The 23,356-nt window shown below is 43.5% G+C and overlaps 1 long non-coding RNA gene and 1 pseudogene across 2 annotated transcripts; one reads left to right on the top strand and one right to left on the bottom strand.

Moving 5' to 3' along the window:
- The first annotated feature begins 16,962 nt into the window (after positions 1-16,962).
- LOC307140701 (sphingosine kinase 1-like) lies at positions 16,963-18,465 on the top strand (annotated as a pseudogene). The gene is made up of 2 exons: positions 16,963-17,067; positions 17,487-18,465. The product of its transcript is annotated as a sphingosine kinase 1-like (transcript).
- Positions 18,466-18,968: 503 nt separating this feature from the next.
- Positions 18,969-20,360, bottom strand: LOC307140702. The gene is made up of 3 exons (XR_013818274.1): positions 19,479-20,360; positions 19,273-19,389; positions 18,969-19,189 (listed from the first exon to the last, which is right to left on the bottom strand). It is a non-coding gene; the product is annotated as an uncharacterized lncRNA (long non-coding RNA).
- Between the last annotated feature and the right edge of the window lie 2,996 nt (positions 20,361-23,356).

Raw genomic sequence — 23,356 nt, 5'->3', positions numbered from 1 at the left:
GTTTATCTCCTTCTCCTCCTGCTGGGCATACAAGCCCTTTGAACCACTGTCCTCCTTCAGAAACGTAATACTGTGTTTCTGGCTCTGATCAAGCGCCATAAGGGAGAATTTTTTATCTCCACGTTGGACCACAAACTTCCCCTCCATGAACGCCTCGTGGACTGCTGGATGGGTATCTGGCAGGTTTGCCATGTCATTCAGGAATACTGGCATCCAGCGGGCATAATTTGTATGCCCAAAAGGCAAATAACCACGGGCACAAATCTTCGAGGGCATTTTTAAATTTAATTAATTTAACAATTAAATTGGCTACATATATATTCCAGGGCTACATTTGTATGACTAGCTACCTCAAAACTTCCTTGGATGTTCAATATTGTTACAATCTGCTGATTTTCTTTCAATTGAGAAATGAAGCGGAATTAGATTAAATATATTAGCTAGCTAGATAGCAAGCTACCAAGAGCTAGCAAGCTCAGGAATCAACATGGCGAATTCAAACTACTCAGAGTAATTTGGCAGGGCAAGTCAGTGTACCCTTAAAATATGTAAAATCACTGTACACTTACCTCACATATGGTCCTTGTATCATATCAAGTAGAAAAAGTGTCATTGTACAACAATTGAAGACTAAAGGAAGTTGAGATATAATCTTTTCTCTTTTATGCGGGCACCATTCTGGTTTTTATAGATACCGGCCACTAGAGGGCCACCCCAACTTGTATCCATGGTTTTTTTAAAAACCTTAGGCCCATACCTAACACCCTTCCAAAAATCAAAAACTTTTCCAGAAGTGCCCAATCTTCATGATTTTTCACGTATTCCTTCCCAGCTACTTTTTAATTTTGTGTGGTTTATTTTTCCATATAAAATTATATAATAATTTATCTAATAAGGAACATAAAGACTTGGGACAATCCATTACAGAAAAGAGATAAGAAACTCTTGATAGACCCTCTGCCTTTGACAATAAAACTCGAGAGACAAATCTCTCGCCAACCAAGAATACAATTTTTTTTTAATTACTGCTTTAGTAGGGTTTAAATTCATTTCTGTAATAACCATATTTGAATTTAAGGATACTTTTACTCCCAAATAATTAACTACATCTTTAATTTGAATACCACAGATCGCTGTTTTATCAATATTTTTTAAAGACAATATTTCACATTTTGAAATGTTGAGAAAGAGGCCAGAGATCTGAGAAAATTTCTGAATGGTCTCCAATGCTTTAGGAACTTCCGATTGATCTTTTAAGAAAATTGTGGTGTCGTCTGCAAATTGGGAAATTTTTATATCTTTATCATGAATTCTAATTCCTTTAATCATATTATTCTGGTTGACCATTAAATTTAAAATCTGAGTAACTATCAAAAAAAGAAAGGGTGAGATAGGGCAACCCTGTCTTATTCCTCTGTGAATAGGAAATTTAGGTGTTGTTCCAGAAAAAAGTTTTACACAACTACTTCCTCTTACATATAATGTTCTCACTGCATTGCTAAAATAATTATTAAAGGGTAACTAAACCTTAAACCAACTTTTTTTAGTTAATGATCTGTAATACTGGGGCTTTATTAATGCTGTTCATTGATTCGAGTAAATGTTTTGACATTTGAGTATAAAGTGTTTTAATTCCATAAAATATGGTGTAAAACCGCCAAAGTGCTGCCCTCTTAAGGTTGAACGGTGGCTACTGCAGTTGAATTTTCCTATTGGACGTTGTGGTACATCGTGATGTAGGATGGTACCTCCAACGGCTCACTATCCGCGCCCCTAGCACGAGCTCACCACGCCCTCAGAAAGGTTTCCTCCAATCACACGATGAGAACGGCTTCACTCCAGTATGAACTGTATTACATGAAGTAGAAACATTATGAATGAAACTGACTTGACACTTGCTTTAACATTGTATTGAAGAAAATACGGTTAAATAATGCAGTTGTCAGTACACGTCAGGCTTTTCTTGCGATATTATTGCCGCCCGTCATGTGTACAGATAATTTTCATACATGAGACGCGCTTTCAAACCCTGACACGCAAGTGGTTGCAGCGGACGCAGATTAGGTCAGTTCTCTTGCGCGGCTGCTTCACTAGCATTGTCTGCATCGGGAGTTAACGCAGTTTGAGCCAGCGGCTCGCATTGATAAGGCTCCGGGTTTGTGTTTACAGACAATCCACCCTCCTCCACTTCAGGTGAAGGTAGGAGAAATGAGCGCTCTGTTGCAAAGCTGGCGTCACTCCAGTCATTCTCCATCTTTGCGACTCGCGAGTCTGACAGCTGTCAATCAATCCGTCACTGCGGGTCTCAGGTGCACACCCTCCCGCTCAGTCCCGCCCTCGGTTCGTCCCCTCTGTCTCCGCTGGGCTCTGCCCACTTTTCCAGCATTTTTCAAAATTTGCCAGTGGGTGGAGTTAAGCTCTGAGCAGGGGTTTAGTTACCCTTTAAAGTCAAAGAAATGTCCATCCATCCATCCATCCATCCATCATCTTCTGCTTATCCGGGGCCGGGTCGCGGGGGCAACAGTCTAAGCAGAGACGCCCAGACTTCCCTCTCTCTAGCCACTTCCTCCAGCTCTTCTGGGGGAACCCCGAGGCGTTCCCAGGCCAGCCGGGAGACATAGTCCCTCCAGCGTGTCCTTGGTCTTCCCCGGGGCCTCCTCCCGGTGGGACGTGCCTGGAACACCTCCCTGGGAAGGCGTCCAGGAGGTATCCGAAATAGATGCCCGAGCCACCTCAGCTGGCTCCTCTCGATGTGGAGGAGCAGCGGCTCTACTCCGAGTTTCTCCCGAGGGGCCGAGCTCCTCACCCTATCTCTAAGGGAGCGACCAGCCACCCCACGGAGAAAGCTCATTTCGGCCGCCTGTATCTGGGATCTTGTCCTTTCGGTCATGACCCACAGCTCATGACCATAGGTGAGGGTAGGAGCGTAGATTGACCGGTAAATCGAGAGCTTTGCCTTGCAGCTCAGCTCCTTCTTTACCACGACAGACCGGTACATCGACCGCATTACTGCAGAAGCTGCACCGATATGTCTGTCAATCTCCCGTTCCATCCTTCTCTCACTCGTGAACAAGACCCCAAGATACCTGAACTCCTCCACTTGAGGCAGGAACTCTCCACCCACCTGAAGCGGGCAAGCCACCCTTTTCCGACTGAGAACCATGGCCTCGGACTTGGAGGTGCTGATTCTCATCCCAGCCGCTTCACACTCGGCCGCAAACCGTCCCAGTGCACGCTGAAGGTCCTGGCTTGAGGAAGCCAACACGACAACATCATCCGCAAAAAGCAGTGACGAAATTGTGTGGTTCCCAAACCGGACACTCTCCGGCCCTTAGCTGCGCCTAGAAATTCTGTCCATAAAAATTATGAACAGAACCGGTGACAAAGGGCAGCCCTGCCGGAGTCCAACATGCACCGGGAACAAGTCTGACTTACTGCCGGCAATGCGGACCAAGCTCCTGCTCTGGTTGTACAGGGACTGAACAGCCCTAAGCAGGGGGCCGCCGACCTCATACTCCCAGAGCACCCTCCACAGAATGCCACGGGGAACACAGTCGAATGCCTTCTCCAAATCCACAAAACACATGTGGACTGGTTGGGCAAACTCCCATGAACCCCCCAGCACCCCGGAAAGGGTGTAGAGCTGGTCCAGTGTTCCACGACCGGGACGAAAACCACACTGTTCCTCCTGAATCCGAGGTTCCACTATCGGCCGAATTCTCCTCTCCAGTACCCTGGCATAGACTTTCCCGGGGAGGCTGAGAAGTGTGATCCCCTATAGTTGGAACACACTCTCCGGTCCCCCTTCTTGAAAAGAGGGACCACCACCCCGGTCTGCCAGTCCAGAGGTACTGTTCCCGACCGCCATGCGATGTTGCAGAGGCGTGTCAGCCAAGACAGCCCCACAACATCCAGAGACTTGAGGTACTCAGGGCGGATCTCATCCAACCCCGGTGCCTTGCCACCGAGGAGCTTTTTAACCACCTCGATGACTTCAGCCCGGGTGATGGACGAGTCCACCTCTGAGTCCCCAGCCACTTCTTCCTCAACGGAAGACATGTCGGTGGGATTGAGGAGATCCTCGAAGTATTCCTTCCACCGCCCGACGATATCCCCAGTTGAGGTCAACAGGTGCCCATCTCCACTGTAAACAGTGTTGGTAGGGCACTGCTTCCCCCTCCTGAGGCGTCGAACGGTTTGCCAGAATCTCTTCGAGGCCGACCGATAGTCTTTCTCCATGGCCTCACCAAACTCCTCCCAGGCCCGATTTTTTGCCTCCACGACTACCCGGGCTGCAGTCCGCTTGGCCTGCAAAGAAATGTAATACACTAAAAATGAAATTATGGCTAACAGTATCGAAGGCTTTTTGGAAGTCTAAAAACATAATTAAAGCAGGATCCAAAACCAAATCACGATAATCAATCAGATCCAGAACTAACCTTACATTGTTTGATATATGTCGTCCCTTCATAAATCCGGATTGGCACTCATCAATCAAATCATTCAGGCCATATTTTAGTCGTTTTGCTAGAATAAATGCCAAAATTTTATAGTCGTTATTTAATAATGTGATTTGGCGCCAGTTGTCAATCAAAAGAGTGTCTTTATGGGATTTTGGCACTAAAGTAATAACACCCTCCCTCATTGATGGAGGAAGGCATCCATTGACAAATGATTCTTCATACACTGCTAATAAACATTTAGATAAAGGGTCACAAAAAGTTTTATATAGCTCTGAAGTCAGGCCGTCACTCCCTGGAGATTTGTTATTTTTCAAGTTGTTAATGCCATCTTTAACTTCTTCTAATGATATATTTTTTTCTCGATCTAATGATATATTTTTCCCACTTCTTTCTCGATCTAATAAAGGCCCCCTTGGCTTTTTCTTCATAAATTTTATTACGTTTATTTTGGAGTTTATTCAAAGTGGCCTGATCCTCAACAGTTAAAGTGGCTCTCTCCATTAAATTATTAATTTCCGCTGAAATTTCAATTAAGTCTGCCCTTCTTTTAAAAGCTATTTTTTTACCATAGGTCATAGCAGCACACCCTATTTCAAATTTCAAATGTTCCCATTGTTTACCAAATTCACCATAATTAATTGCAGAGGTCCAATGAATTTGGATAAGTCTTTCTATAATGGATTTCAAGTCTTCAAAATTAAGCAATGAATTATTGAGCTTCCAGTATCCTCCACTAATTCTATGATCATTACGCCCAGACAAAGCAACTTTAAGGGTAATAATTTTATGGTCAGTTAAAGCAGCAGGCAATATAGATGTTTCTAAAATAAAAGGTTCTAAGTCTGAAGAAACCAACCACAGGTCAATACGCGACTGTAATGAGCAATTTTTTGTTGCTCCAGGTAAACTGTTTAGTTGCGTGGTTTTTTACCCTCCAGATATCAATCAAATCAAGACTGTAACTTAAACGTAAAAGATCACTGGATCCACTGTTTGCTCTAGGAGGGAATCTGTCCATTGTACCATTCATGACCAAATTAAAATCACCACCAATTATTAATTTAGCATTGGGGTTATTTCTCATGACAGAATTGGTATAGTCTTCAATTTCACCTAATAACAGAGTGTTTGCATCTTTTGAACAGTAGCCTACCCATAAACATTAACAATAATGAATTTACAATCATTTATGTCAATCATTAGCATTATCCAATGACCTTTAGAGTCCCCCTTGCTCCATACACATTTTCCATGGAAAGTATGTGACAAAATTGCGACACCACCGGAGTGACTTGATCCGTGAGCTAACCACATCGCCTCCCCATTGGTTTTTCCAAAATTTTAAATCCTCAGGGCACGAATGAGACTCTTGAATGAAAATTAAATCCCTTTTGCATTCTTTGCAAAAAAGAAAAAAAGCTTTTCTTTTTACCAAGTTCCTCAAACCTCTGGCATTAATGGAACATATTTTCAAAACCATCAAACGTCAAAACTAAAATAAATAAAAAGAGTCAAAAGAGAAAGAAAGCTTAGATTTTCTCCTTCTAAGTTTGAACATATAGGCAAACAGCCATTAAATGTTTGTGAATGTATAAAATAATGAAGTGCTTATTTCCAATAGAATTGTCCTTGATTTTGCTCCAACACTATCAGGAATCAGGCCGTATCAATTTTTTCTGGAACGATTTCTTTGCCGTCAACGTATGCTTTAGAACCAATGAAGTAAGCCTTTTTCCCTTCGCTGCATGCTTTTTGTACAAAAGGCCAAAGTAGGGCACGGGATGCTTTTTCTTCTCTTGTCAGGTCTTCTCCAAAGCGTATTTTGCGTTCTTTTAGGTATTCGCTGTTTTTTGCACTCTTCCAGATGAAGTCTCTCACCCATCGCAGCGCAAATAGGATGATAATAGCCCTCGCGCGACCCGACACCGGCCTGCCCAATCTATGTGCAATGTCCACCGCCTCCCTCATTTTTTCCGCTAGCTCAGGTACCACTCCTTTGCAGATCTCTGTTTCTTTGATCTTGACATTTTCAGTTTCCGTTTCTGGAACTCCGTAAAGTCGTAGGCACCATCTCCTTTTGTATCGCTCTGCTTCAACGATTCTGTTTTCCAACTGAGATATCATCGTTGCTTGTTCGGAAACTTTAGCTGTTAGTTCGCCTTTACACTTCTGCAGATCCACAATTTCTGAGTTGACAAAAAGCAGTGACGATTTCAGCTCTTCAATGGTGTTGGAATTCGTTTTTATCATTTCTTCAAGGGAGTCCGCTCTCTTGTTAAGGGCTGCAATGATGTTGTTCTCTTGCAGCTCATGTAACGAGAGATCAGCTTTTGTTTTTTTTGACGCTGGGCTATTTGTCGGTGTTCCGTCAGGGAGAGGTGGAAACGACTCAGCGCTAAAATCCAGTTCTTTTGAAAAATGCTTTTCCCCACTTTGACTTTTTGGTTTGTTAGATTCTGCAGGATACGAGTGGTCCAATTTCTGGATACCTTTCTTGCTTGTTTCATTTGCGCCACTCCTTTTTGCGATGCTAATTTCGGTTAGCTTCCAGTGATTTACTTTTGACTTTTCTCTTTTTAGGTCGATCCAGTCGATCAGATCAAGTGTTCAAGCGTTCCAACGGTTTAAGCACTTAAAAAAAAAACTACGTAATCAGTTTAAAACAACATTTTTGAAGGAGTAATGGCCAAAGCCTATTATAAAGCCGATTCTATCCGGCCTATATATATATATATATTATATATATATATATATATATATATATATATATATATATATATATATATATATATATATATATATATACTTTATGCCCTTATACAAGGCCCAATTCTATCCGGCCTATATATTCATTATGCCCTTATAGGAGGCCCACTGTGTGGAACCTGAATTCCTATGGCAGAACACTGTCTTTTATAGCCTCAATATGCTAATTCTAGCGACCTTGTTCCACGGGATATTCTAGCGACCCCTATTGGTTCGCTCTCTCAGCCGCCTCGCCATAGGTTCCTGCAGTTGCCGCAGCACAGCCAATCAGCGCACAGCTCGCGCTGTTCTATCTGCTGTGCAGCCGCACTGCGTTTTACATAGACACTTTATAGAATAAAGTTTTTGCTTCATATTCTCGAGAAAAGGAGTTTTTCCCATATGCAATACTTGTTCCCTCTCTCAGGGAACCGAGGTTACGTGAGTACTCGAGTACATTATATTCGCTTCACAGCACAACTATTTTCTTAAGAGTAGTTATACAACTGATTGATCTGTATTCCATCTCTAAATTTGTGTCAGTATCATTCAATGTGGTGCTATTCTCTCTATTCTTAGCTGTGTGATTTGCTATAATATCGCCTCAAACTGCCTTCATTGTCTCCCAAAGGACCGAATCAGATACATCTCCTTTATTATTTTATCTAAAAACGTAAACTGTGACTTATGTTGTACCAGACACTTTGAGGAAGGCTGAATGGCCTTAATGCATCAGTGTGCAGTGTTTTAGTTAGTTTTTATTGTCGCCTTTGGCTTGGCTTGCTCAGTTGGGGACACAACATTTTCAACTAAATATCCAAACAAATCTAATTAGTAAACTAAATTACTGATCTGCCCACATTGTCACTGTATGATAATTGAAATGAGCTTGAGGACATCACCGTTTTCTCCGGAGCGGCTGTACAGCCGAATAAAATTCTGTTGCATTATTTTTCTGTTTAACACTGTGAAGCTGCTTTGAAACAATCTGCATTGTAAAAAGCGCTATATAAATAAAGTCGCCTTGTCTTCACTTGACTATTGTTTCTATAGTAAGCCATGAATTGAATAAGGCTTTTTAACTTTTTGAACAAGAAGTGCCTTTTCTATAAATACAATGTAAACTTGTTAGAAAAATATTCACAAAATTTGACATAATTTATTAACATATCAAATTTCCAGGCATAGTTCCCTTACGAGAGTACTCTCGTATTGCGTTTTGCTAAAACGCAAGGGGGAATTCCTTTTCCTCGAGATATTGAAGCAAATTTTTATCCAAAAATACCTTTTATACGCAGTGCAGCTGCACAACTCTCAGCAGGAAGCAGCTGCGTGCTGATTGGCTGTGCCGCTGCAACTGCAGCAACCTATAGCGAGACCGTGGGGCGGGACGGACCAATCAGGTCCTTCCAAATTCCCGCCACAAGGGGCAACAGAATTTGCATAGCCAAGGGTATATAAGACCCACTCTCGCAAGGTTAGTCAGATTAATTCTTCTTCAGCGACTTGCAATCGTTGAGCTCCGGATCGAAGCCTGCCGTCGACACGCACCCAGCGGAACACGCGGCCTGAGGACGTCGGATTCTCCGCCTTCAGCCTGCCTTCCAGCTGCGCCATCTGGCACTATATCCTTTTCATACCTTACTGTGTTTTACACATTCAAAAAGAGCACGAGACGTTGTTGCAAATGTCTTGTTCCTGCGCCTCGTGCAGAGGTTTCATCGCGGACGAGGATCGGCACATCATCTGCGTGTCATGTCTCGGACGAGAACACACGCAGGCTGCACTCAACCAGGGCGGCTGCCCTGAGTGCGACGAACTGGCGCTGCAGACCCTTCGGGCTCGGCTCGCCAGCTTCGACTCGGATCCCGTCCCGTGCTCCCAGCCTCTAGAGCCACGGAAGAAGAAACGTCGCGACCAGAGGCCACCGGAGCGCTCTGACGAGCACACGCCGGGCATGTCCCCGCGTGCCTCGCCATCGCCCGTCTTGTTCGTCGACGAGCAGCACAGCTCCCCTCGCATGGCGGCTGCTGCTGTTTCGTTCGGCGGACCGGAGGAGGAAGAGGATGACAGCCTTTCCCTTGCTGCATCCGGAAGCGGGTGGTGGGATGCCGCCTCGGAGCACGCCACTTCGACGCGGACGGCTAGCGGCGTCATAACCTCAGTTGACGCTGAGCTTATGCGCTTGCTCACCAAGGCCGTGGACGACCTCGGCATTGACTGGTCTCAGCCCGAGGAGCCCACGAGAAGCCGACTGGATGAGTGGTATTTCGAGAACCGCCGTCAACCGACCGCTCAAAGACCCGCTCCCTTCTTTCCAGAAGTCCACGAGGAGCTAACAAAATCATGGAAGGCGCCATTTTCTTCTCGCGCCAAATCCTCCTTTTCTCCAGCGCTCTCGGTAGTCGATGGCGCTCAGAAAAAAGGATATCAAACCCTTCCTCCCCTCGAGGAAGCCGTCGCTGCACACCTTTGCCCGCCCTCCACCAGAGGATGGCAGTCAAAGACTGTGCACCCTTCCAAAGCCTGCCGCACTACGTCCAGCCTCGCCGGTCGAGCATTCGCCTCCGCCGGCCAGGCGGCGTCAGCGCTGCACTCTATGGCGGTGCTTCAAGTCTTCCAGGCCAAACTCCTCCGTTCCCTGGACGAGTCTGTTCCTGACAACGAGGCTCTGAAGGATCTGCGCGGCGCCACTGACTTGGCCCTGCGCGCCACCAAGGCTAATGCTCAGGCGATCGGCAGATGTATGGCCAGCCTGACGGTGTTGGAGCGCCATTTATGGCTTAACTTAACTGAGATGAAGGACACGGACAAGACCGCTTTCCTAGACGCGCCCATTTCGCCTTCAGGATTGTTTGGTTCCGCCGTGGTTGGGTTCACGGAGCGCTTCACTGAGGCACAGAAGGCTTCGCAGGCAATGCGACATTTCCTGCCTAAGCGTTCCAGCTCCTCCGCAAGCCGTCAAGCTAAAGCTGGACCAGCCCAGCCCCCCAAGGCGCCGCCTTCAGCTCGCCAGCCTCACGCGGCTTCCAAGCCCGGTCAGCGTTCCCGCTCTACGAGCCGCAGCAGACCGCCGGAGCGTCGAGGTCCACGACCCAGCAATGTGTCGAAACCTGAGCCTCCGAAGCCGTCCTAGCCAGAGGTATGAAGAGAAGGCGGATAGTGCTCGCTTTGGCCGGTGCACCGCCACGCTCTCTTCTAAAACGTTCCCCAGCTCCCTTCAAGGCGGCTGGGAACGCCACATTCACACCCAACGAGCCCGCAAGCAAGCGCGCTCGCCTGTACACAAACGCCGTTTTCACGGCGACCCATATGAGTCACAAAAAGAGCTTTTTCTCTGTAGGCAGTGTGCCAGCATTAAAGCATGTACCCCTACACTCAAGCACTCCCCCATGTTCCCCAGCCCCCTGCACTCAGGTGGTTGGAAACATTACTGTCACAGTCAACGAGCCCGCACTCTAGCGCGCTCGCCTGTACACAAGCACCAATACTCTATGTCCCCCGGCCCCCTGCACTCAGGCGGCGGGAAACAATTCCCTCATAAGCGCCAACTTAGCGCAAGGTTATCGGGCCACCGAGTCCCTGTTACTCAGCGACTTGCCCCACAGATTAATTCAGCCCCTGGCTTCGAAGGCCGAGGCCTGGCGGGCCATTCCCGGCATTTCGAAATGGGTGTTGAACATAATAGAACGAGGTTACTCGCTACAGTTTGCTCGCAGACCACCGCGCTTTCGCGCCGTGGAAGAGACAACGGTGAGAAGCGACAAAAGTCACGTGCTTCGAACCGAGATATCAAAACTGTTAATAAAGGGAGCGGTAGAAGCCGTACACCCCTCAAAGAGCGAGTCGGGCTTTTACAGCCGTTACTTCCTTGTTCCAAAAAAGGACGGTGGTCTAAGACCCATCCTAGACCTCAGACATTTGAACAAAACCCTTATGAAGCGCCCATTCAGAATGTTGAGAATGAAACAAATCCTCGCGCACATTCGCCCGGGAGATTGGTTTTTCACTGTGGATCTAGAGGATGCCTATTTCCACATACAAATAGCCCCCCATCACAGGCCATTCTTGAGATTCGCCTTCGAGGGGAAAGCTTACCAATACAAGGTGCTACCTTTTGGTCTATCCCTAGCCCCTCGCACGTTTACAAAGTGCATGGAAGCGGCGCTAACCCCGCTGAGGCTTCGGGGGATGAGAATGCTCAACTATCTCGACGACTGGCTCATAATAGCTCAGTCAGAGATACAGTTATTAAACCACAGATCTTGGCTTCTCAACCATTTACAATGCTTGGGACTCAGAATCAATGTGGCAAAGAGTTTATTGTCTCCCACACAGAAAGTTTCGTTTCCGGGAACAGTATTGGACTCACTGCAGATGAGCGTGCGGCTGACGTCACAGCGTGCACTCTCTGTTCGGAACCGAGCGGTTTCCCTCAGGTCCGGTGCGCGCATTCCTCTCAAATATTTTCAGAGGATGTTGGGTCTCATGGCCTCGGCGGCGCCAGTGCTCAGACTGGGTCTGTTACACATGCGCCCTCTACAGCGCTGGCTGAATCGCCGCGTTCCAGCTCACGCATGGCTTTCGGGCCGATTACGAATCAGGGTAGACCACAGCTGTATGTTAGCTCTGGCTCCTTGGAAAAATCCCGCCTGGTACAGGACGGGCGTGAGTGTGGGCACTGTTACGAAGTGGAAAGTTATCTCGACAGATGCATCCAACCTAGGTTGGGGAGCCCTTCACGAGGGCAGGCCGATCTCCGGTCTCTGGTCAGACTCGGAGAAGAGCCTTCATATAAACTGTCTAGAGATGAAAGCGGTCACGATATCGCTAAGAGCTTTCCTTCCGTACATAAAACACCACCATGTCCTGATCCGAACGGACAGCAGGTCGGTGGTAGCCTATATAAATCGCCAAGGCGGTCTGAGATCTATCGATCTGCACTCAATGGCGGAAGAAGCCCTAATATGGGCAGAGCACAATCTGAGCTCGCTGAGAGCGACTCACGTGCCAGGCATTCTGGATTTGGGTCCGGACATGCTGTCCAGGGGCAAAGTGTCCCCTGCAGAGTGGTCTCTTCACCCAAATATAATTCAGATAATTTGGGGCAAGTTTGGAGAGGCAAAAGTGGATCTTTTCGCCTCACAAGACAATGCTCAATGCCGAATATATTTCTCCAAGCACGAGGATGCGTTGGCCCACGAATGGCCCAACCTTCCTCTTTATGCTTTTCCCCCAATCTCAATGTTACCTCAGGTCATAGAGAGGATCAGGGAGAGCAATTGCGCTGTGCTTTTAATAGCCCCGCTTTGGAGAAACCAACCTTGGTTCTCACTGCTGAGTCAGATGTCAGATGCAGCTCCGTGGCCGATCCCGCTGAGGAGAGACCTCCTCATGCAGGCGGAACGGCATATCTGGCATCCCCGTCCCGATCTATGGGCGCTTCATGTTTGGCCCATCAACGGGTACATGAGAACCTTTCTGAAAGCGTAATGAATACTATTACTGAAGCTAGAGCCCCCACGACTAGACGGCTCTATTCAGGCAAATGGTCAGTCTTTTCAGACTGGTGTAAAGCGCGAAGTCTGACCCCACATGATTGTGCAGTGTCAAAGGTGCTTACATTTTTACAAGAGCTTCTGGACGCGGGTCGCTCCCCCTCCACGCTCAAAGTTTATGTGGCTGCTATAGCAGCGTATCACATTCGAGTGAACGGACTGTCACTAGGAAAGAACGATCTCATTGTTCACTTCCTTAAGGGGGCTAGAAGGCTTCACCCACCTCGCCCCCCTTCAGTCCCTATATGGGACCTGTCCACGGTCCTGGATGCCATGAAGAGCTCTGCATTTGAGCCTCTGCATTCAGTGAGCTTAAAGCTCCTGTCACTAAAGACCGCTTTTCTGCTAGCGATCGCATCAGTTAAGCGAGTGGGTGATCTGCACGCGCTCTCTGTGAGCGCCTCGTGTCTGGAATTTGGGCCAAACGACTCCAAAGTCGTCCTCAAACCAAGACATGGATACGTACCTAAAGTGCTTTCAACTCCGTTCAGAGCACAGGTCATTTCACTTTCGGCACTTTCATCACAGTTAGATGAAATAGATGCTAATTTGCTCTGTCCTGTCAGAGCGCTGAGAATATACATAGAGCGTTCCGCTGCTTACAGGCAAACTGAACAGCTCTTTGTGTGCTTTGGCGGCCGCACCCGAGGGTGCGCGGTTACAAAGCAGACCTTGTCACGTTGGATAGTGGATGCTATCTCACTGGCCTATGAGTCTAAAGATCTCAGCTGCCCCTTAGGCATTAAAGCCCATTCTACTAGAGGCATGGCCTCTTCGTGGGCTTGGTCTACTGGCATTTCTCTGAACGATATCTGTGCGGCGGCAGGCTGGGCCTCCCCGTCCACTTTTATCAGATTCTATAATTTAGATGTTCCGGCTTTACAAGCCGGGCTTCTTGCTGTGTAAACAGATTTAACCCCTTAAGGCTCGATACGTCCGGCCTGGGTTGAATATTGTATAAGTCATAAGCATATTCCTTATACGGCTCGAATTATCTGGCCACTCATTATTCCTGACCCGACTATGTCTGGTCTATTCTTATTATTGCACGTATATCGTGTTCATTCTCATTAGGGCCCGACTCAGGTCTGGCTCACTCTGAATTATTGATATCATATTACGGGCCCACCTAGGTTGGCCTGGGTTTGGTGTCGGCCTTAGAGCCATTAAGCAAGCACGGCGTTTTGCATTGGTCCCCCTTGCGTTTTAGCAAAACGCAATACGAGAGTACTCTCGTAAGGGAACGTTTCGGTTACTAATGTAACCTCGGTTCCCTAAGAAGAGGGAACGAGTATTGCGTTTTGCTTGCCGTGCTTGCTCACTTGCTCAGGAGTCGCTTCAGTCGATTAACCTGACTAACCTTGCGAGAGTGGGTCTTATATACCCTTGGCTATGCAAATTCTGTTGCCCCTTGTGGCGGGAATTTGGAAGGACCTGATTGGTCCGTCCCGCCCCACGGTCTCGCTATAGGTTGCTGCAGTTGCAGCGGCACAGCCAATCAGCACGCAGCTGCTTCCTGCTGAGAGTTGTGCAGCTGCACTGCGTATAAAAGGTATTTTTGGATAAAAATTTGCTTCAATATCTCGAGGAAAAGGAATTCCCCCTTGCGTTTTAGCAAAACGCAATACTCGTTCCCTCTTCTTAGGGAACCGAGGTTACATTAGTAACCGAAACGTTTCCTTTACTAAATTGTATTATTAAATTAAGATGGTCTGATAACAATATACTATGATACTGAGTTGAAACTACACATTACAACAATATGGAATCTATTAGGGGAAAAAACAATCCTTGAATACGTTTTATGGACTGAGGAGTAAAATGAAAAATTTTGGCATTTAACACACGCAATTGTAATCTGTAAAGTCTGGTATGACCTTGAAAATGCACTCAAAAAATGAAGGGTCGTCGACTATACACATTCACTAAAGTGATGGTTATCTCCCCACACACGACCAAGTGCCTGCCATTCCTATCCTTAATTGTTTGCTTATGTATAAATGGGACAGACTTCTTAATAATAATTGCTACTCCTCTAGCTTTAGTAGAGTAATTTGACTGGTAGACTTGAGACATCCATTGAGCTTTAATTCTAAACTTCGCTGTTTTAATGTTTCTTGAAGAAACCTTCTCTTATGGGTTGTGGCGAGAAGTGTGCCCAGCATATTCTCCAGAAGATTTGTCAAACTCAGTAGGTATACCATTTTCAGCGCCTTCCTTTATGCCCACAATTAGAATGTTTTGTCATTGAGATCTTGACTCTAACAGGTCTTTTTATTAATCTTTTCACATTCTGCCTCCAAGTGTGCGCACCGTTTCTTCAATGATTCGCTGCTGCTTCATGAACTTTTGCAGCCTCTTCAGTCAGTGCCACTCTGGTGGAAATATTAGCGAGTCATACGTTCAACTCTGATAAAGTAGATTAAGTGACATCAAACTTTCTGTCAAAACTTTCTAGCCGGCGGCTCCTCATGAACATTGTCTGCACTGATAAAAATGATTCTGTGATGAAGTAAATACTACAAAAAAAAACAATGTAATTTCTACATGAAAAAGTTAGTTTAGATAAGAATTTTAAAAAGTAAGTAAATTCTATTTTAGTACTCAATTCAAGCTTGTAGAAATTAAAGCATAAATATCAACATTATACAATTAAGTAAAACTACTCAACTTTTCTGATACTGGTGTTGCCATCATGCACTGGTGTTTGAATAATTAATGAGGTTGAATTTTTGTTTTATCATTGCTTTTGTTTTTAGGTGAAACTTACATTAAAAAAAATATGCGTGCAAAAACTTGCCAAAGAAAACATCTTACTTATTGTTTTTTTCAGTGTGTACCTCCCACCTCTTCAGTATTTTTCATTTTTCTTATACTTTGTCGGCATTGTTCAAAATGTTCAGAATTAACAACTTGTGATATTTAGGCGACTACAAGGTATATTGACATAAAATAATATTACAGATTCGTGGAGAGCTATATAAAACATGTTCACTCCATTCGGTGCCTGAAGCCCGCCCACACATTGTCTGTTTAGTGCAAATTGCAAATCACTTTCCACTATTTACACTTACTGTTAATAGCATCTACCTTTTTTACACTAAGTGTAATTTGCTGCTGACAAATAATTTAAATAGTTTGACCTTATTTTATTGTTGATATGCATCCTTTTCAAGTGTTTTTTTTTTTTTTTTTTCGTAGAAATTCCATTTTTTTATAACCTGGGCCCTCATTTATCAACAGTGCGTAGAAAAGGTTCTATTTTTTTCCCTACAAATTACTTTTAGAATCTGCCTAAGTACACCAAGATCTGTATTTATCAAATGTGCGCACACAGTTCTGACGCACATGAGTAAGCAATCATTGCTGATAAATCCTGCATGTGCGTAAGTACCATGCTCGTTCACGTTAACGGTCATTAGCATTCGGAAACACCTCCAATGAACCATATATGGTGACAACACTTCCCTTTAAAAATCACGTGATTTGTGTTTTTTCCTCACTGCAAAAATGGCAAAGGGAGCAAAGAAGAGGAACTTCACAAACACAGAATGAGTCGCACAATGACATTTAACAACAACAAATTTGCATCACAAATGATTTGCATGTTAAAAGAATGAAACCCTTTTCGGTTTACATCATTAAATACATTGGTTGATGTGTATGGCGATGTGGGTGCAGTCTATGGCTCCAATTATGTTTGGGAATCTGGTGATTGCATGAAAGCCCTGTTTTATTTCGGCTTGTTGAGGATTTCAGTAAGGAAACCAGATGTAGGTTAGGGCCAAGGAAATAATTGCATCCAACATTTGTCACAGCTGTCTTTTATAAGGTTTGACACCAATTACGCATTGTGTTTAAAACTACAAAAATTATAAATTAAGTGTTTTATAATTAAAGGAAACACAGGACATATGTGGATTGCTTAATGCATACTGTGACACTCTTAAATGCTTTTTATGTGTAGTGTCGCTATTCTACCACTAGATTATCTGCGTAAGCATGCTCAGAGGTGTGCTTATATTTACACACATTTCTACATATAAGTACAAGTTGGTAGATCCCACACTTTGGATGAAACTTTTCTTACGTACAAATCTGTGCGTACGCACCGTTGATAAATGAGTCCATGGGGTTGTCTAGTGAACTCCAAGCTGCTTTGCCACTGACACACCCAATGTTTTCTCTGGTGGTGAATGGAGCATGAGGATTGGGAAGAAGGCAGCTATTCAAACCCCTCTGGGAGTGCTTCCGGGAGGCTCTGGAAATGCTCTTGCAGCCTCTATACACCACGATTCTGGGTATAACTTTCCACAGCTCATATATTGCTTATGTAGAGCTATTGGGCCGCAGAGACATTCCAGGGCACATCTGGGAAATTTCTTCATCCAAATTGCTTGCTTGCAGGCCTCTTGGATCAATGTCATTAATCAGCTAAGCAAACCCAAATTGCTCCAAAGATGCTACAATCTGCTCTGTTTTTCTAGAGCGGCACTAAGCAAATCTTTGTAGAACAAAGAGTGAGGAAAATAGCATACAAATTTCAGCAGGTGAGCTGAAATTTGTAACATCCCTTTAAGAACCTAAACCTTAAGTATCAACAAATATAGCACATATCACAGAAAGATTGTTAGTGGTCCTACAGGCATGATGAAGGGAGTCATTAGAAGATTTTGTCATAGGTTTGTGGTGACTGATGTGCTTTGTGACTGTTTTCCAGGTTACAAGCTGTGTCCAGTGAAGAGCTGTTGGTCAGTTGTGGCTTCATGTTATGTAAAGGCCTAGTGTCACAACTGGACATCACATCTGTCTCCATGGCCTCCAGTCAACGTTTGTTCTCCTTCCTGTCTCTGGCTTTGTGGTTGATGTAGACATTGAAAGTCAGAAGTATCGTCATGTGGGAGCTGCCCGATTTACGGTGGAAACCCTAGTTTGTCTGGCTTCACTAAGGGTATATAGGGGAAAGCTAGCTTACGTACCCATAGAGAACTCCATGTTTCAATCCAGTCCTGTAGAGTCAACTGCATCATTTAACCACAGCTTGCCCCAGTCTAACTCTGATAACTACTGTTCTATAAATGACTCACTTGGTCACACTCTCCAAAATTCCAGCAACTCCAACAATGCTTCCAAGTCAAAGCAAAACAATCCATCACCTGTGTCTGTATTTGGCCCTACAGACTCCCTACTCACCCCCCTCGACCAGCCAGTACCAGGACACTGGACAGTGGTTCAAAATGAGGATTTTGTACTAGTTTTGGCCATGTACCAGTCCCATCTTGCAGAAGACATGTTTGCTGCACCTGCCTCCAGACTCGATGATGGCATAATCCACCTTATCTACATGAAGGCGGGTATCTCTCGCAGATCTCTCCTGCGCCTATTCCTAGCTATGGAAAAAGGAGGCCATCTTAGCTCAAACTGCCCTCTTGGGGTTTATGTTAAAGTGAAGGCTCTGCGTCTTGAACCATACTCACCCAAAGGGATCATTACTGTGGATGGAGAGCTGGTAGATTATGGACCGGTACAGGCACAAATTCATGGTAACCTGGCAAAACTCATAGCTGGGTAACAAAACGGTTATGGTGCTGAGTTATTCTTTTCCGTATAATGAAAGTAGGGACTGAGACTATCACTGCATGAAAAGTGGGATTTTCGACCCCGTAAACGCCTGTATACTCCTGGAAATCTCCCTAATTTTCGGCAGTTTTCGACAATTTAGAGGCAGCGAACGTCGCGTTCGTCTGTGCCACAAATTGTCGTAAACGAACCATGACGTAGGTGGAGAGCCCCCCGCTGAGAGACCGCGCGGAGGTGCGACGCCTCTAATTTGCATATGAATAGCAGCGAAACCAGAGAGTCAACAGCCAGACTTGAATTTACTCACTCACTATTGGCTGAAGCCACTACATTTAAAAAAGAAAAATCCCTCGTGATTGGTTGGCAGATCACTGCAAACCAATCATTATTGGTCCCCCTGGCTCATTATAAATGTAAACCCCAATAATAATAATAAATATATAATTTATGTTGTAATAATTTGTTTCATATTAATGTTATTGTGCTATGAAGTTTTCATACCATCAAGGAATATATGGGAAAATTATACGGACCGTGCCGTTTATTCAAAGAAAGAGCTTCATTTATAAGCATACAGCTTTTCATTCAAAGAAAGGGCTTCATTTATAAAACACAGCGGTTTACTCAAAGAAAGAGCTTTATTGTTAAACACACAACTATGTACAGTGCAGCAGTAATGTCTCGTAATGTAAAGTTCGGCGTGCTCCAGGCTGCGAGAGGGCGGTGGCCGCACAATCCATCCAGACACCCCGTCAACAAAGCCGTCTTCCTCATCAGACATGAGTTCAATGGTCGCGGACTTCCAAATGTCCACCTCATCCAGCGCACTCTCGCTTCCAGCAACTGTAATACAATCCATAAAGACAATAAGCAACCTGAAAAATACTCACATTGACAAAAAACGGATCTAATATAATAAATCTTACCCTTTTTCTTCTTGATCGACTCCGAGCTAAACTTCGCAGTTTCCGCCTGCTATGTAAGTTCAGGTTGTTTGTATCTGAAGCGCCGGCGTGTCGATTCATAATACGTCTTACAGGCAGCTGGAAAACAATTACATGAGACTGGTATTAATAAAAACAGTCACGGTAAAATTAAACAAGGAATGAGAAACACATTAGAAGTTACTTACACACAATTTCGTCATGATCAGCGGTTAAATCTGGACTCGCGGAAATCGCTCCAAGCAGATAAGAGCTCACGGCTTCGTTATGAGGCGAGGATAGTCTGTGTAAACAAAATGTGCAGTTTTAAGCTCGGATCTATTAACGCATCCATTTCCTTATAAGTTACATTACCCATGCTGTGGTTCATAGCGCCTGCAGTTTGCCTCAGAGTTATGAAGACGAAGACAGCCTCCTGAAAATGAGTCCAAAAAGTTTGTCGCGTCCATGCAGAGATTGAGTTGAAGACGGTGTCCTGTCATTGTTGATCACGAAAAAGGAAAGCAGCAAAAAACATTAAAAAAAAGTTTAAAGCTCGTCTTCTACGCGTCATGGCCATGACCTCGACCTCGCACCTCATTGGACTAGGGCTCTAATATGGAACGCGCCCGGGGCCAAATCTCTTTATACGAAACGCGTGACTTATGATCGTTTCAACACGCCCTGTTTTCCGCTTCAACGCAGCAATTTTTTACGTGTTTCTTTTGTATGTGTAGACACGCACATTCTGGTCGTGTAACAGGCATACACACACAGTCGACGCACAGTTTTAACATGTTAAGAAGACACATTTGAACGTGTTTCTTAACACGCACATTCTGTACATGTCGAAGTGTAATATATATTTTTTTAAAGCAGACTTACCTTTAGATGTAGCCTAGGCTACATACATATTAATATAAGATATTAATTAATTGCTTAACTGACTACTGTGCTAGAGTAAAGTAGCCTAATGTTACAATGTATATTAAGTAAATGCTTAATATTATACAATTATTATAATTTATCTATATGGGTTATTGTTTGTTTTTTAAAGTTAGGCTATATATAATTTCTAAAAGTATAGGCTAATTTACACAGCACATATTTATAACTGAAAACACACACAACTTTATTCACTTTCACATAATAATGTTTTTGTAATTTGGTGTTTAGTTTGTTGTATAGTTTGTTTATACTGTTCTGTCTCTGTTTTGTTTCCAGGAACATCTGATGAGTGCTATAATAAAATGACTTCATTATATTTAAAATATGTTTTGATATTCATTTTATTTATATTATTAATATTTTATTTACCCATAAACGTGTCTTTAGGAAGCCATAAGTTATAGATACAAGAATAACTTTTGCCATTTAAATGCCACATTCATTTACTGAGGACCCATACAGCCAATGATCATGTGTGAAAACACATACATAAATTGATCACTTAGAAATCAAAACTAAGGTTTGAGAAAGAAAGAATATGCATACAACAAAATATATTGTTTCATAGCAGCTTCAGTAACAAGTTCAAAACAAATTCTGCTGTAAACCGGCTCTAACAAGCCAATATAGTGTCAATATTCAGCTCAAGTGACTTCAGTGTTGATTCAGTTCAGTTGATTTCAGTTCAACTGTAAATTCCTCAGTTGTGCATTGTGTGTAGTTAGATATATGCAAAAACAACATTTTTGGAAATAGTTAAAATAGTTTTGCACAAAGTGTTGCTTTTGCAAGAGATGTCTGATGTTTTGTGTGTAGAGTTACAAGAAATGGAGCCATATTTTCAGAAATTGTGTGTAAGCAATTAGATAAAACTGTAAATGAATCCAGTTTATTTTAGTTCAGGACTCATAGTCCAGGTGTTAGTAATCTGTGCTTAATCTTTGTTCCAGGCAACAATTTTTTAACTCACGATTAAATAGATTAAGGCCTACTCTTGGCATAATTTAAACCCTGTCCAGGAAACCACCTCTTGAAAATCTGCATTGATAATTCATAAAATGTGGTGTGAGCTCAATGTAAATGACAATTACAGAAAAACACAATCTGACTTAACTATAAACAAACAAACTTGTACTTTTCACATTTATGATTAATAGCCATTTAAAAAATCATTCACAGTGCAGGGTGGAAAAATTAATGTTGGTATGTAAACTGTATGCTTTACTTGATTTATTTGTGTGCTTTGGTTCATTGTCTTGTTGCATCACATAACCTCTCTAAAGGTTGAAGACATGAACTGCTGTCCTGTATTTATTTATTTTTTTTACATAACATTGGTTATTGCTAATGACATACAGAGTAATTAATCTACACTGTGAGCCCGGACAAGTTGAATCTACTTAAAAAATTGGAGCAAACTGGTTGCCCTAAAAATTTAGTAATGTGAACTAAAACGAGTACATTTAACTTAAATTTAAGTTAACATTTTAACTTAAACTTTAAACTTGTTTTAGTCAAAAAAATTCAGAAACTAGATAAAACTCCCCCTGCTGCTACTCTGATTTGCATCTGTGTAGCTCAGAGCATGTTCATTTACATGATAAAGCCTCCCCTAGAATTAAAGGTCCTGTTCTTCGTGATCCCATTTTTCAAACTTTAGTTAGTGTGTAATGTTGCTGTTAGAGCATTTATAATAGGCCTACCTGTAAAATTATAAAGCTCAAAGTTCAATGCCAAGCGAGATATTTTATTTAATAGAAGTTCCCTTTCAAAGCCTATAGCGAACGGCTGGTTAGGACTACATCCTGGTATTTCCTGCTTTAATTACGTCATTAGAGCAGTATGTCGACTAACCTCCGCCCACAAGAACGCGCGAAAAAGGGGGCGTGGTCTTGTTGCTCCCGCGTGGAAAATAGGAAGTGTTGCGTTCGGTTGCGTTCGTATAGTTTGTTTGTCGCCATGTCGTCGAGACGCTGTTATTTTCATCCCGGAGTCAAGTCACCTTTGTTTGGCTTTCCCAGGGACGCTGTACTTAGAGATCATTGAGCGCATGCATCCCCGTTATGGTAAGAGGCGTGACCTTTCCGGTAACGTGCGCTCTGCGTGCACTAAGCTGCTGTCGAATCACAACACGGGAACCGCTGGCACAATCAGAACTCGTTACGTGTTTCTGAAGGAGGGACTTCATAGAACAGGGAAATCTTTCAAGCCGTTTTGAGGACAGTGAAAACAGCAGTATACAGATAAGTAAATTGTGTGAAAAATACTGTGTTTTTTTACACGCGAAACATGAACACATGTTATATTGCACACTGTAAACACAATCAAAGCTTCAAAAAAACACGAAAAACGGGACCTTTAAGGGGGGGGGGGGGTCATGGGGGGACAACTGCCAAGCAAGGCCCACGTCAATTTCCGACAATTTACGGCAGTTTTCGGTGTTGCCTGCAAATTGCCGTGCACAGTCGTAAACCTGAAGTTTCACGGCAATCTACAGTGTCACATACTGACGAAAATCCCCCTTTTCATGCAGTGTATCAAGCTCCAAAATAACAAATAAAAGTAGCCCATCTGACAAATTGCATCAGAAATCTTTTGAAACTATACAATAGCTTTTTAATGTGACAAACAAAATTGTAATTAAATGAAATTCAAATTTTTTTGTGAAAATAATTTTGTCTGTGCCTTACACAGAGCTACTGCACTTGCAATGATATGTACTTGGATTATAGTGCATTATTAGTGTTCTGACATAGTGAATTAGTGCATCCACTCAAGTTATATGAAAAAGCCAATTCGGAACAATGTTGAGGGTGAATAAATTATATCAATTTCCATTTCTGATTTCAGAATTCGGATACATTATGTTGTGTGAAAAGTATTGCATTATCAAACATCTCATATTTTAGTCTTGATGTCAAATTAAATTGTGTTAAAAGTGTTAATGATATTCAGTACCTTTTAACACTTATGTTCTGTCCCTCCTATTTTTCTAGAGCGGCACTAAGCAAATCTTTGTAGAACAAAGAGTGTGGAAAATAGCATACAAATTTCAGCAGGTGAGCTGAAATTTGTAACATCCCTTTAAGAACCTAAACCTATAACACCAATATACACTCACCTAAAGGATTATTAGGAA

Source organism: Gobio gobio (genome assembly GCF_949357685.1).
Source record: "Gobio gobio genome assembly, chromosome: 17".
NCBI lineage: Eukaryota > Metazoa > Chordata > Actinopteri > Cypriniformes > Gobionidae > Gobio > Gobio gobio.
Note: the sequence above shows the minus strand (reverse complement) of the source record. Positions and strands in the feature narration are given on the sequence as shown.